The 12,999-nt window shown below is 45.8% G+C and overlaps 1 long non-coding RNA gene across 2 annotated transcripts in view; it reads left to right on the plus strand.

The window, feature by feature from the left end:
• The first annotated feature begins 8,244 nt into the window (after positions 1-8,244).
• Positions 8,245-12,999, plus strand: part of LOC128122224 (uncharacterized) — a 133,029-nt gene continuing 128,274 nt past the window's right edge. For both annotated transcript variants that reach the window (XR_008222363.1, XR_008222362.1), the window contains exon 1: positions 8,245-12,736. This is a non-coding gene — a long non-coding RNA (uncharacterized LOC128122224). The remainder of the gene's footprint in view (positions 12,737-12,999) is intronic.

The raw sequence follows: 12,999 nt of genomic DNA on the forward strand, positions 1-12,999 counted from the left end.
ATGTTGGCTTTCTTATTGGCAGGTTCCCTGTCAACCAACCACGGACTGAAAACTGGTGTTCACACGGAGCAGGTACAGGCTTTTCTCTCTTGTCATTGTCCTACAAACCAAACAATATAATCACCACTTGCACAGAATCTCCATCACGTCAGGTGTTGTAAGTGACAGACGATTGACACACTCAGGGGCATGTGTGTCAGTTCTGTGCACACACCACACCTGAGCATCTCCAGATTTTCATATCTGTAGAGGGTCCTTGATCCAATCCTGGTAGATACTGAAGAGCAAGGGTGTATAGAATGGGGACAGGAGAGTTCAAGAGGACAAGGTTATTTAACTCAGTAGCACACTGTGTGGACTGGCCCTGAGCTCAGATTGCTCTCAGAAAGACTGGAGGTGGGAGGTGGGACAAGAATACTCCTACCTCTAGAAGGACCCATATGCTCTATCAAGGTCAGCCAGGCCTTTAAAAAAGGGCAGTGCACGTCTGCAGCGTCTCTGTCCTGCCTTGCTGTGTGACTGCCCACGCTTCCCTGCCAAAACGCAATGACATTCCAATTGATCCTATCAGTGGCCACCCCCTTCTTACCTCAGCTCATGTCAGTGGGGCCCTTTGCAAAGAAATGGCACTTTGTGGCTCCATTAGAATAAGAGAAAGTGACACATTCAACCCACTGGACTCGATGTGCGACTTGGGGTGACTTCCAGGCTGCTGACACTTGCTCATAGCCTTGTTCTGAATCTGTGACTGTGGGAGTTTCCATGGAGACTCTGAAGTGCTTTGTGTGTTGGAAACTTTGAATAAAAAGGTAAGAGAGAGAGAAAGGCCAGCCACCAAGCTCACCCAAATGCTAAACCTCAGACTCTTGGAAAGAGTCAGCTGCAGAGCATAGTCCCAGACTGCACACATACCCAGATGGCGAAAGAGATGTTTCCGGAGATCCTGGGGCTTCTTTAGCAAGCAAGAGGCCTCGAAGCTCACATGGACAAGGGGATTGAGGGAGCTGTTAAGTTCCTGGGAGCAAGGCCCTTTCTGCCTGCCACCCTCTCCTTACTTTTTCCAAGGAGTCAGGCACTTGTGGGTGACCCTGGGAACTCTCGAAGCCCACCTCCCTGTTGTGGGTAGCTGCCACCTCTCCGGCCACCCCTTTTCTGGAAGACGAGTGTTGTCCTTTTCTTAGTCTGGAAGTTTCTGAAGGAAGGTATTGTTATTTTGTGAAAACCTCTCAGGTTAGGAACAAAGGCTGAGGCTTGGATCTTCTTCAGGCTAGGCAGAACTAAACTGACATTCCTTTAAAATGGCTCCGTAGGCCGGGTGGTGGTGGCGCACGCCTTTAATCCCAGCACTCGGGAGGCAGAGCCAGGCAGATCTCTGTGAGTTCGAGGCCAGCCTGGGCTACCAAGTGAGTTCCAGGAAAGGCACAAAGCTACCCAGAGAAACCCTGTCTCGAAAAACCAAAAAAAAAAAAAAAAAAAAAAAAACCAAAAAAAAAAAAAAAATGGCTCCGTATTACAGTTATTACAGAGCTAACAGTTATTTAACAATAGAGAAAAGGCACCTGACTCCTTTGGGCTATTTGTGGGGTTTTCATTTTCTCCGTTTCTTCCTGTCGGGCTTGAAGGAAACTGGTCCATGGTTGGAGTTCAGATTTCGACAGGTCCAGGATATTTACACCTTATGTTTATGACATATGCAGAAATCTTATTGGACAAATGTTTTTTTTTATACAGGTGTGATGTGTCTGCTTTTTCAGGGTAGAGAAAATAGGGCTATCCTCCTCTCCTTTTATAATCAACTCATATGCTCTTGGAATGGCATCTTAGAAAAAATGCAAGGGTGAACTGATTTTTGGAAGCACACACACACACACACACAGACACAGACACATATATGCATATATGTATATATAGAGTGATCAGGAGGGCTTGTTCTACAAGTGAATTTAGTTTATTATTATTATTAATTATTATTATCTGACTTTAGAAAAATGCCTTAATAAACAATTAGTCCTCAGTGCACATTTGTTGAAAGTAATTGCACCTGTTATATTTGAGGAGGAGGAGAAAGCCTAGGATACACTCCGTGCCTTCCTCACATGCTAGAATTGTTTAAATGGGAATAAAACAGTCCATTCCCCAGGGAGATGAGAGAGTTGAAGGCTGTCATGCAATACAGTCTAAGCATATGGTCACAATATTTGTTGAAACCCAGAAGCCCATTTTTGTCAAAGCAATAAATCTCTAAATCTGTTTCAGATCATGCTAGTACATTTTTTCGAGGTGTGTGTGTGGGATGTAGCTCAGTCAAGTACAGAGCTGCCTCATATTTGGGAAGCCCTGGGTTCCATCCCCAGCACTTCATAAACCAGGCGTGGTGTGGTGGATTCTCCTGTAATCCCAGCTCTCAGGAGGTGGAAGCAGGAGAATCAGGAGTTCAAAGTCAGCCTTGGCTACGTAGTGGGTTTCAGATCAACACAGGCTCTATGAAACTCCTGTGTCAAAATGTTAGTTTTTGTTTGTTTGCTTTTCGAGACATGGTCTCACTCTGTAGCCCAGGCTAGCCTAGAACTCACTCTGTAGGTCATTCTGACTTTGAACTCTAGGCAAACTTCTTGTGCCAGCCTCCTGAGAGTAGGCATTACAGATCTGAGCCGCCAACACCAGCTCTGACAGTAATCCTAAATCAGAGGTTTCTTAGATCAAAAACAGACCTCTGAGAGTCTCAAAAAATGTCACGTGGCCATCTCCAAAACACTTCGCTTCTTAGCAACTCGCTCTTCTCATGTAGAAAGTAAGGAGAGTCTCTATAGATATGTAAGATGTACAGGCTCAGGCCTGCAGGGGATTCTGACCTGAGACGTAAGACCTGGATTTAAAGAGGAATCCAAACCACACACCTGGCATTATCAGAATGGGCATTCCATTAGATCTGCTGGGTTGATAGACAAGCTAGGGGTGAGTCCTCCAGATATGTCCTCCTTTAGTGAAAACAAGATTGCTAGTAGTACTTTTGGAGGGAGGGAACATGTGTCAGGAGGGATCAAGTGAGTGCACTCTTCTCTGTGATGTGCACTGTCACCCAATATACAGAATTGGGTAGGTTTTTGTTTGCTTCAACCCAAACCCAGCATTGCCTGCCTCTCCCCACTCTCCTCTGTTCCCACCGTCCTAGCTCTCCAGACAGGGCCCACACATTGATTTGAATTTTCAACACTTACCACCTGACTTAGATCACTGACTCAAAGAACAGGAAAGGTCAGTCTGCCTCACACCTCACCCAGCGTCCTGGGATTAGCATCCAAAACAAACAGATCAGAGATGGGATGTGGACTCCTGAGAGAAGTTCCCACGTGTGAGAAAGCCCAGGAGATGGCGTTTCTCAAGCTCACTGATGTCACCGAGGTTCGCAGTCCAATACTTTACCTTACTGAGGTCACTGGTGGTTGGAGTCTTCCGAAAGAGCTAGGCTGGTGGATTAAGAAGAGTGGGGGATGGGGAAGCGAGGGGGGAGGAGTCCCACCTGCTAATCAAAGAAGAAACCAAATAAAAGTCCAAGAAAAATACAACGCTATTGTTTTGGGGGCACGAGATGCTGGTGGCTTGGAGGCTTCATTGAGTAATCCATGTTACGCCCTTTCTCTGTGGGACTGAAGGAATGTTGGCTGTGTCCCTGGAGGCCAGGTGGGAGGTGGGTAGACAGGTCTATGAAGATGAGAATTTCTGGAGCCTGTAACTCTGAGTGTCCTCTTGGCCTTACAGCTGGGAGGCTGGGACACGAAGAAGGAATGTGGACCAGGAGCGGTGGCCATGGTCGGCACAGGGAAGAGGAGAAAAGGCGTGATGGAAGACAAGCGGGTGAAGAGGGAGGTTGTGACACTGCTACCCTCTCCTCCACAGGGGCTTCTGTGTCCTTAAGAGTTCCAGGTGGCAGTGGCTCGTTCTCATGGAGCCACAGGGTGGATACCCAGGGAGAGGTGGCATGTCTGAGTCTGGGGTGTGACAGGAAGCAGGAAGTACCAGTCATTTCACAAGACACTTTGACACTGGAAAGAGAGCCAGCAAAAACTGGCGGACCCCCAAGTTGGGGTGGGAAAGTCTGGCCCAGTGTGAAGAGCTCTTGGCTTCCCGTCGGGCTGTGGGTTTGTTGAAAAACAGGGCAGTCTACACAGTTGGGATGCCAGTCCACCTCAAAACTCACTTTCTCTTCCCATCCTTGATTGTTTTTGTGTGATGACTTGCCCGCTGCTGCTGCTGCTGCTGGTGAACTTCCACAGTCCAAGGAAGGGGTTGTGTGACCAGATGATGTCCTGATAGGAGCAAGCTCTTACATAGAGTTCTTACAAGTGTATACTATCCCCCTTCATCATTTTTCCTCAATCCTCCTCATCTTTAGATTAAAAAAAAATTTGTTTTTTGTCTGTATGTATGTCTGTGTGAGGGTGTTGGATCCTGGAGTTACAGACAGTTGTGAGCTGCCGTGTGGGTGCTGGGAACTGAACCCGGGTCCCCTGGAAGAGCAGTCAGTGCTTTTAACCGCTGAGCCATCTCTCCAGCCCCTCATCTTTTGATTTTTATCAAGAATTCTCTTCATGTGGACTCAGCTCTGGATTTTCTTGTCTTTCTCCTTTGAGAGAGTTTTCCTACTGGATTAGCTGGTCTGAGCCAACCATGGACCTTCATCCCTTCCGGGACTGAGGGGTTCTTTCCCAAACTCTGCCTCAAGCTCCAACTTGTTTTCTTAAACCACAAAAGGTGAAGGCTCAGGCTGTTCCCCTCCATCCCCCTCGGATGAGAAGCATGTCAGACGTGCCCTCCATGTCTTGTCTCAGTGTCTACACCGAGATTTCGTCCCTACAAGAAAGGCAAAGACAGTAAGGTGCTTTCCAGTTTCTTCTGAAACACTTGTTGGAAGTGTTTTTGTTCCCAGGACTCAGGACTTGCTGAGAGGAAGTGATCCCTGATCCCATGCAGAGCAGCATGCTGGATTCAGAATTCCTAGGTTCTTTCTTGATTCACTTAGTCTGAGAATCCGAGTCCTATCTCTTGGTTTCAGCTTTATGTCTTACTCAAAGCAATCTCCTCAAGAGTTAGTGTCCAGGGACTGGGGAGATAGCTTCGTCAGTGAAACGCTTGCCATGTAAGTATGAGGATCTGATTTTTATCCCAGGCACTCTCATGAAAAAAAAAACAAAACCAAAACAGGTGCAGTGGTATGCACCTGTAACCCCAATGGTGGAGAGGTGGAGACAGGAGGAGCCCTGGGGCTTCCTGGTTACCCAGTTTAGCCAAGTCATAACCCCCAGGTTTAGTGAGAGACTGTGTCAAAAAATAAGATGAAGAGTGATTGAGGAAGGCATCTGACATTGGCCTCTGACTTCTACATACACATACACACATGGTACACACATGAACACATATATACCATATACACGTACACACATGACATGTGTGTACACACACACACACATACACACACACACAAACACTATATGCCCACCCACCTCAAAGTTGATGTACACTCTTCTTGTATTTATTTATTTATCCTTGCATTAACTTAGGCTGGGAGATTTCCCTGGAGATCTTAAAAATACTCTTCAGTGGAGAAACTGACTCAGTTTTGGATGAAAGAGGGGTTAGAAGCATTCAAAGTCTTTCTGGGTTGAAAGACAGCCATCCGTTTGCCTTGAAGTAATCCAATGCTTTATCCTAGCCACAAGGAAGAGCTAATCACAGATGGGGCACTAGCCCCAGTCTCTAGGGTTTAGAGTTTGAACAACACACGCTATGGAAAGTATATATCCTTGAGTCGGACAGATAAGGATGAGCCAGTCTGGAAAGACTCCCATTGTGCCCATAGCTCTGTTTACAGCTGAACATATGGACAGAGTTTAGAACTGACTGATTTCCATCACTTGAAAAAAAAAAAAGATCCAGCCGGTTAAAGGTATACCTGAACGCGTGCCTGTGTCTGACTTTTGTTTCTATGATAGGACGTAGAACTACTCCACCCCAGAATTTTAACATTTCCTCTGTCCTCATCATAACCAACCTGTGCAGTGTTCTCAATTAGAAGTTCGAGTTTACAGAATGATTCTTTGAAGACGATTCTTTGCCAAGTACTCAGATAATGGCCCTCTACATAAATCCTTGGTTCAGAGAAGAGGACACATCCTGGGTCACCTGGCTGACAAGTAGAGTGGCTGAGAATGAAAGCCAGGTCTGTCTGTTGATGAAACCTGGGTCTTTCTCATCTCTGAAAAGAAAATCTGGGACAGCAAGCGGACAAACCACATGGTCCTGATAGTTTATGCCACAAGTTCCCCAGGACAAATACTGTGAAAAACGTCACTTGGGCCTAGCAAGATGGCTAAGTTGGTAAAGGTACCTACTGCTAAGACTGGTGTTCTGAATTCAGTCCCTAGGGCTGACATGGTAGAAAGAGAGCTGACTTCCGAAAGTTGGTCTCAGACTTCACACACATATTACATGTACCTCCTCCCCAATAAATAAATGCATGTAATAAAGAAGACAAATATCATTATTGCTTGGAAGGAAGGATCAGAATTCAAGAGCCATGTAGAAGAGAGGAATATTTTTAAAGTTTATTTCAGGATGATTATTATATAGTTCCCTCAAGTTTTCTGAATGTCTGAAAATTTCATAACAAATTATTAGAGAGAAAAAGATTGTACAAAATATTGGAAAAAGAAGAATGGTGCAATGGAGTGAGATGAGGTTCTTCTGAGATCAGGCAGGGTGGCACACCCCTGTAATCCCAGTGCTCAGGAGACTGAGGCTTGTCACCGTGGGTTCTATGTTAGCAGGACTACATAGTAAAATGAGATAGATAGATAGATAGATAGATAGATAGATAGATAGATAGATAGATAGATAGACAATTGACAGATGACAGATAGATAGATCATAGATAGATGACAGATAGATAGATCATAGATAGATGACAGATAGATAGATGATAGATAGATAGATAGATAGATAGATAGATAGATAGATAGAGGCTGATGAGATAGCATAGCAGTAGTTCTCAACCTTCCTAATGCTGAGACCCTTTAATACGATTCCTCATGCTGTGGTGTCCCCCAACCATAAGATTATTTCATTGCCACTTTGTAACTGTAATTTTGCTACTGTTTTGAATCGTAATGTAAATACCTGATATGCAGGGTAGCTGCTGTGTGATCCCTAAGGGGTTATGAACAGGTTGAGAACCACCGGCATGCAGGGAAAGATGCTGGCTGCCACGGCCGACAGCCTCAGTCGATCCCCGAGAGTCACATGGTGGGAGGAGAAAAGTGACTCCCTGAAGTTGTCCTTGGCTCTTGACAGGTGGTGTCTCACACACACACACACACACACACACACACACACACACACACACACACACACACAAGGTAAGGAGATGTAATAGACACCCATGTATATGTTTATGTGTATATTTGGAGAGAGAGAGAGAGAGAGAGAGAGAGAGAGAGAGAGAGAGAGAGAGAGAGAGAGAGAGAGACAGAGAGACAGAGAGACAGAGAAAGAGAGAGACAGAGAGAGAGACAGAGAGAGAGACAGAGAGACAGAGAGACAGAGAGAAAGAGAAAGAGAGGAGAGGAGAGAAAAGAAAGAGGAGATATTGTTTGGAAGCCACAAGGAGGGGCTTTGGCCAAGCATCTAAATTCTAAGCTCAGCACTTTCTAGAAGAAAGAAATTGATGCAGTGACTTGAAATGCCTGGGGGGTGGGGGCCTCCTCAGCCTAATTCAGAGAACTCAGACCCTGAGTACAGGGCACGTTCTAAGGAACAAAATGCTCTTTTCTCCAGACCTTGCTGGTCTACACATTACATAATGTAGAGTTATGTGTCTGCCGCAAGGCTGGCAGGAGCCTGAATGCGATATGTTCATAATACATGGAGTCTTGCATGCAAACTTTGTTTATATGTTCGGCTCTCCCTCCGAGCACGAGGGCAGGTAGCTGGCTGCAGGTCTGCATTGAAGCTTGAAAGGCTCAGTATTTTATGGCCTCTGGTGTTTATTTTGCTGTCTAACTATGTTATCCATTGTGAGCTTGGCTAAAGTGAAACACTGTAAAGAAATGGAGAAAGCATCCTTTGATACCAAAGCAACCTATTTCCTCATGGGTCTTCTTTGTCTAGCAATACTCTGTCCACAGAGAAGGGCCACACAGTCAGAATGGGGACTTGGGTTCCCTCACTGTTTTTTTTTTTTTTTTTTTTTCCTATTTTTCTCTAAGTCCATTTTTGATATGAAGGCCCATTCAAATACTCAACCAAGTTTTATGTCAAGGTTAGCTCTGAGAATAGACAGCTGGTATCTCATCTTTGAGTTGTGGAAGCCACATTACAATCTAGAACTTCCAAACCATCGGCATGGAGTGGGGGAGAAGAGATCCATCCCTTTCAGGAAGCCTTCACCAGCCCAGCCAAGAGGAAGCTCAGGCCTCAGGTTGAGGCAGGTTCCCATGAAGCAGCCAAAAGTTTGCAAAACAAGTGCCGAGATGAGACTCAGGCTTTGGATTCATGGTAAGGTTGCAACAGTCTTGGAAGGCTGAGCTGACAGAAGAGCCTTGGGGAGCCAGGCCTGTGACACAACTGCCTGGGCAGAGCCAGGGTCCCCTTGTGCTCACTGCCTGGGTCTCAGTTCTCAGCAAGGAGGGACTAACTGGCTGGGATAATAGTCCCGTGTTTATATTTGAAAAGGGATACTGCATTTCCAGGATAATCCCCTCCAGCCTCCTCTTAGGCTAAGATTTCCAACTGGTCTAGAATGTTGAAGAGAAATCAGGGGCTGATTACCTGGCCGACAGGGCTGCAATCACACCTTTCAATATGAATTATACACTCTTTGAGTTCAATGACATTGAGCATCCAGGCTCTGGCTGGGGCAAAGCCTGTTCAATGGTTTCCATCACTGGCTTAAGACAATGATTTGAATGGACAAAGTCCCCTCACTGCGCTTGATAAGCAGGAAATGAACGCTTGTTTGCAAATAAGATTGAGAAACGTGATCAGCTTCTTGTTCGGCATCTGTCTTTGGGAAAGCAGCTCCTGATAAGACTAATGTCGAAATATGTTAGAAGACACCAGGGGTGGTGGGAGCCTTCCCTGTCCTCCTCCATCCCCACCCCTACCTTCTTTGTTTGCTTTGATGGAACAGGGTCTCAGTCTGTAGCTTAGGCTGGCTTCAAATCATGGTGCAGTCCTCCTGCCTCAGCATCTCAGGTGCTAGGATCACAGATATGAACCATTATGCCTGGCTGTATTCCCAATTTATATGTATCTGAAGCAGCAAAGGCAAAAAAGGTGTTTTAGCTTGAAAGACTGTTTCTTTGAGGGGATTTAAATACAGCAGGGGCCGACTTGACATAACACTTCTGTTCTGTTTTGTCATTTAAAAATTGTTTCCATTTTTTGGGTTTTGAGACAGAGTCTTGCTACATGTATCAGGATGGGCTGGAATTCTCTGTGTGGGCCAGGCTGGCCTAGAGCTCACAGCAATCCTCCTGCCTCAGTTTTGCCCTATTACCCATGGCTTTTCTAGATTTCTGTTCCTATTCTCCGCCCTCTCTGATACCTTCCCTTAAAAGGATCTTCGTTTTTGAATGGAACAAAAATTTTGCTGAGACTTGGATGCAACCCGATATCATACATTCAATACATAAACAGCTTTGGTATATAGCCTCAGTTTGGGGACAAGTTACTTGGTGCATGGAAAAGCATTGGGTGCTTTTTAGATTGGGAAGGAGGAGGCTGTGGGCTGGGGAAAGAGACAGACTACAGGTTAGTATTTGACTGGGTGTTGTTTGCATTCATGTATATCTTGATGCAGTACTTTTGGGGAAAAATTGGCATCCACAGTCTTTCGTTTTGGGGGAATATTATTTTCAAGTTTTGAGTTCTTGGTCATCTTTGTGTATGTGTGTATGTATATGTGCAATGTGTGTATGTGTGCATGTGTAGAGGGGCAAAGGACATCTTTAGGTGTCATTTCTTAGGCCTGCCAACACTTTCATTTTAATTAAAAATTGTTTATTTTATGTGTATGTGTGTATGTATATGTGTAGTGTGTGTGTGTGCATGTGTAGAGGGGCAAAGGACATCTTTAGGTGTCATTTCTCAGGCCTGCCAACACTTTCATTTTAATTAAAAATTATTTATTTTATGTGTATGTGTGTGTGCCTGAGTTTGCATCCATACATGCACCATGTGAGTGAAGGTGACCATGAAGGCCAGAAGAGGGCATTAGAGCTCCTGGAACTGGAGTTAGGAGGCAGTTGTGAGCTACCTGATGTGGGTGCTGGGAACTGAACCTGGGTCTTCTGTAAGAGTAGGTTCTCTTAACCCAGAGCCATCTCTCTTCGTCCTCCTTTTAAAGCTTTTATTTTGTGTTTCTTTATTTATTCATTTTTATGTTTGAGTGGTTTTGTATATGTACCATGTGCAGGCAGTGCCCTGCCTCTTCGGCAAAGATGCTAAAGCACATGTAATGTGACTCAAGAGAAGCAAAGAGACAGACAGACAGATAGACAGACAGACAACAACAAAATAGAGTCTCAAGAGTTTGGGTGAGGTAATACGAGAGTAGGATGGGTCTGTATAAATAGGAAATTTAGAGCCTCTTACAGAGGAAAGGTAAGAAGAAGCTGTGCAACCGGGGCTGTGTCTAAGATGGAGGATTGGTGTGGAGGTACGTCAAGGAGCCCCTGAGATTACTGGAAGCTGGGAGAGAGAAACGGCAGAGATCCTCTCTAGAGCCTTCAGAGAGAGCCATCACCTTGGATTTGGACTTCTAGACTCCAGACGGATGATAGAGCGCTTTGCATGCTGTCCAGTGCACTCAGTGTGTGGCAGCTGTCTGGCGGCTCTAGGATAGGAATCCGTTTAGCTTCCACAGGGACAGACAGTTTGGAAAGCAGTAGCAGTTATCGGCTCACCTGAGCCAAGCAGCACTAGTGGCCTGTAATTTTCCAACACAGCCAGTGGGAGGTTCTCAGAACGTAGGTCTGGTCCCACTGGGGCCCCAAGTCCTCTCTTAGCCTAGAGGAGTTTCTGTGGCAGAGGAGGAGGTGTCAGCCGCACGCATGCCTTAGGATGCATTGCTAAGCGGCTAGGATGTCAGGGAGACATCCTTTGGTAGCCTGGCCTTCTGCTTTGAATCCCTCTTCCATTGTCTCCCTCCTCACCCTGGAAGGGAAGGCAAGGGAAAGCTAACACAGGGACAAGCGTCTACTGTCGAGTCACGTGTGGTCAAAGCCATGGAGAGTGTCAATTTTTTTTAAACCTCCTTGCCGTGACATAGTGACATGGATGAGGAGTCTCTTTGGCACACCTTTCGAGCTAACCCCTCCAATATTGCCTGACTCTTGGAGGAAATGGAGGCTCTCTGGACTGAAAGGAGGTCATGAACTTCACTTTGTCTTCCTTTTGCTGCTACCAGGAGGACCATAGAGTCCACAAGATTCTAAGCTGAGGTGATTCTTTGCCCGTTTGGCTTCTGCTCCAGGTGAAAAGCAGCCAGGGAGAGTCCTCTTTTGTCTCAGACCTTATGTTTTACTTAAAACCACGAACCATGGGAAATGCTCTGAGAGCGATATGAAAACTTCCTTTTTCTTGAGGCTTCTGAGGTTCATAGAGGAGACTATGCTCAAAACCCCCTTGTCTCAATGGCACTAGACTTTGTGTCCAGGCATCATGATCCTTGCTGTAGCTCCACACCACAGCTCTCTCTTCCTTCTGCCTCTCAAAATAGGCTGGAGAGATGGCTCAGTGGTTAAGAACACTGGCTGTTCTTCCAGGGGACTCTGGTTCCATTCCTAGCACCCACAGTGAGGCTCACAACTGTTTGTAACTCCAGCTCCAGGGGATCTGATGCCCTCTTCTAGCCTCTGTGGGCACTGGGCACTCACATGGTTCACATTCACAGATGCAGACAAAACACTCAAACCCATAAAATAAAAATTAAAACAAAACCCACATGCATCCATGCTTTGCCATAAGATCAGCTGGGGTTGTTCCTCCTTTCTCTGTTTGGTGTCTACTTTCTGTGGGCCACTGTGTGTGTGTGTGTGTGTGTGTGTGTGTGTGTGTGTGTGTGTGTGTGTGTGTGTGTGTGTGTTTATGTAGGTTTGGGTGTACATTTAGTGCTTTCACGTAGAAGCCACAGGACAATAACCTGGGGTGTTGTTACTCAGGTGCCATCCACTTAAATTTCCTTTTTTCAAACAAAATCTCTCACTGGCTTGGGACTTAGCAGTAGGCTAGGTTGGTAGGCCTAGTAATAGCAGGCCAGTGACCTAAAGGGTTCCATCTGTCTTTTCCTCTCTAGATCTGGGTTTACAGGTACTGATACCATGCCTGGCGGTTTTTCATGTGTTGTAGAGATGCAGCTCAGGTCCTCATGCTTACAAGGCAAGCATTTTCTTAACTGAACTATCTCCTCAATCTCCATAGGTCCCTTTTCTCAGGAAACAATGGAGAATGATGCTTATGGAGCACCTGTCTTTACTTGTACCATGCTGAGCGTTGCCCTGAGTTACCAGAGGACGAGGGTGTGGCTCAGTGAAGTCAAAGTCATGTCCAAGATCATGTGGCTGTGAAGCAGAGCTGGGATTCAGATTTCTCCGGAGAGGCTGGGGAAAGGAAACCACACCCATGGTGTATTCGCCTATGCCGGGGCATAGTTGCAATCGGCAAAAGCAGAGGGAAAATGGTAAGACCATGCTACCTTTCAACTCACCGCCACTTTCTTCCAGCCCAACTGTTTCTTGTTTCCATGCCAACAGCAGCATTTTTAATAGCAATGCTTGCTATCTCTAAAGCATTGTGATGGTTTCTTTTTCTGCTCTGCACTGTCCTAACAAGGAGAATACACAATGGAAGAGTACACATAGACACCCCATCTCCCACTTAAAGGTCCAGTATCAGAATCAAACCCAGTCAACAGGATGTGCATATTTAGTGGGAACCCACGAT

The sequence above is a fragment of the Peromyscus californicus genome, unplaced genomic scaffold (genome assembly GCF_007827085.1).
Source record: "Peromyscus californicus insignis strain IS unplaced genomic scaffold, ASM782708v3 Scaffold_3__1_contigs__length_106647218, whole genome shotgun sequence".
Lineage (NCBI taxonomy): Eukaryota > Metazoa > Chordata > Mammalia > Rodentia > Cricetidae > Peromyscus > Peromyscus californicus.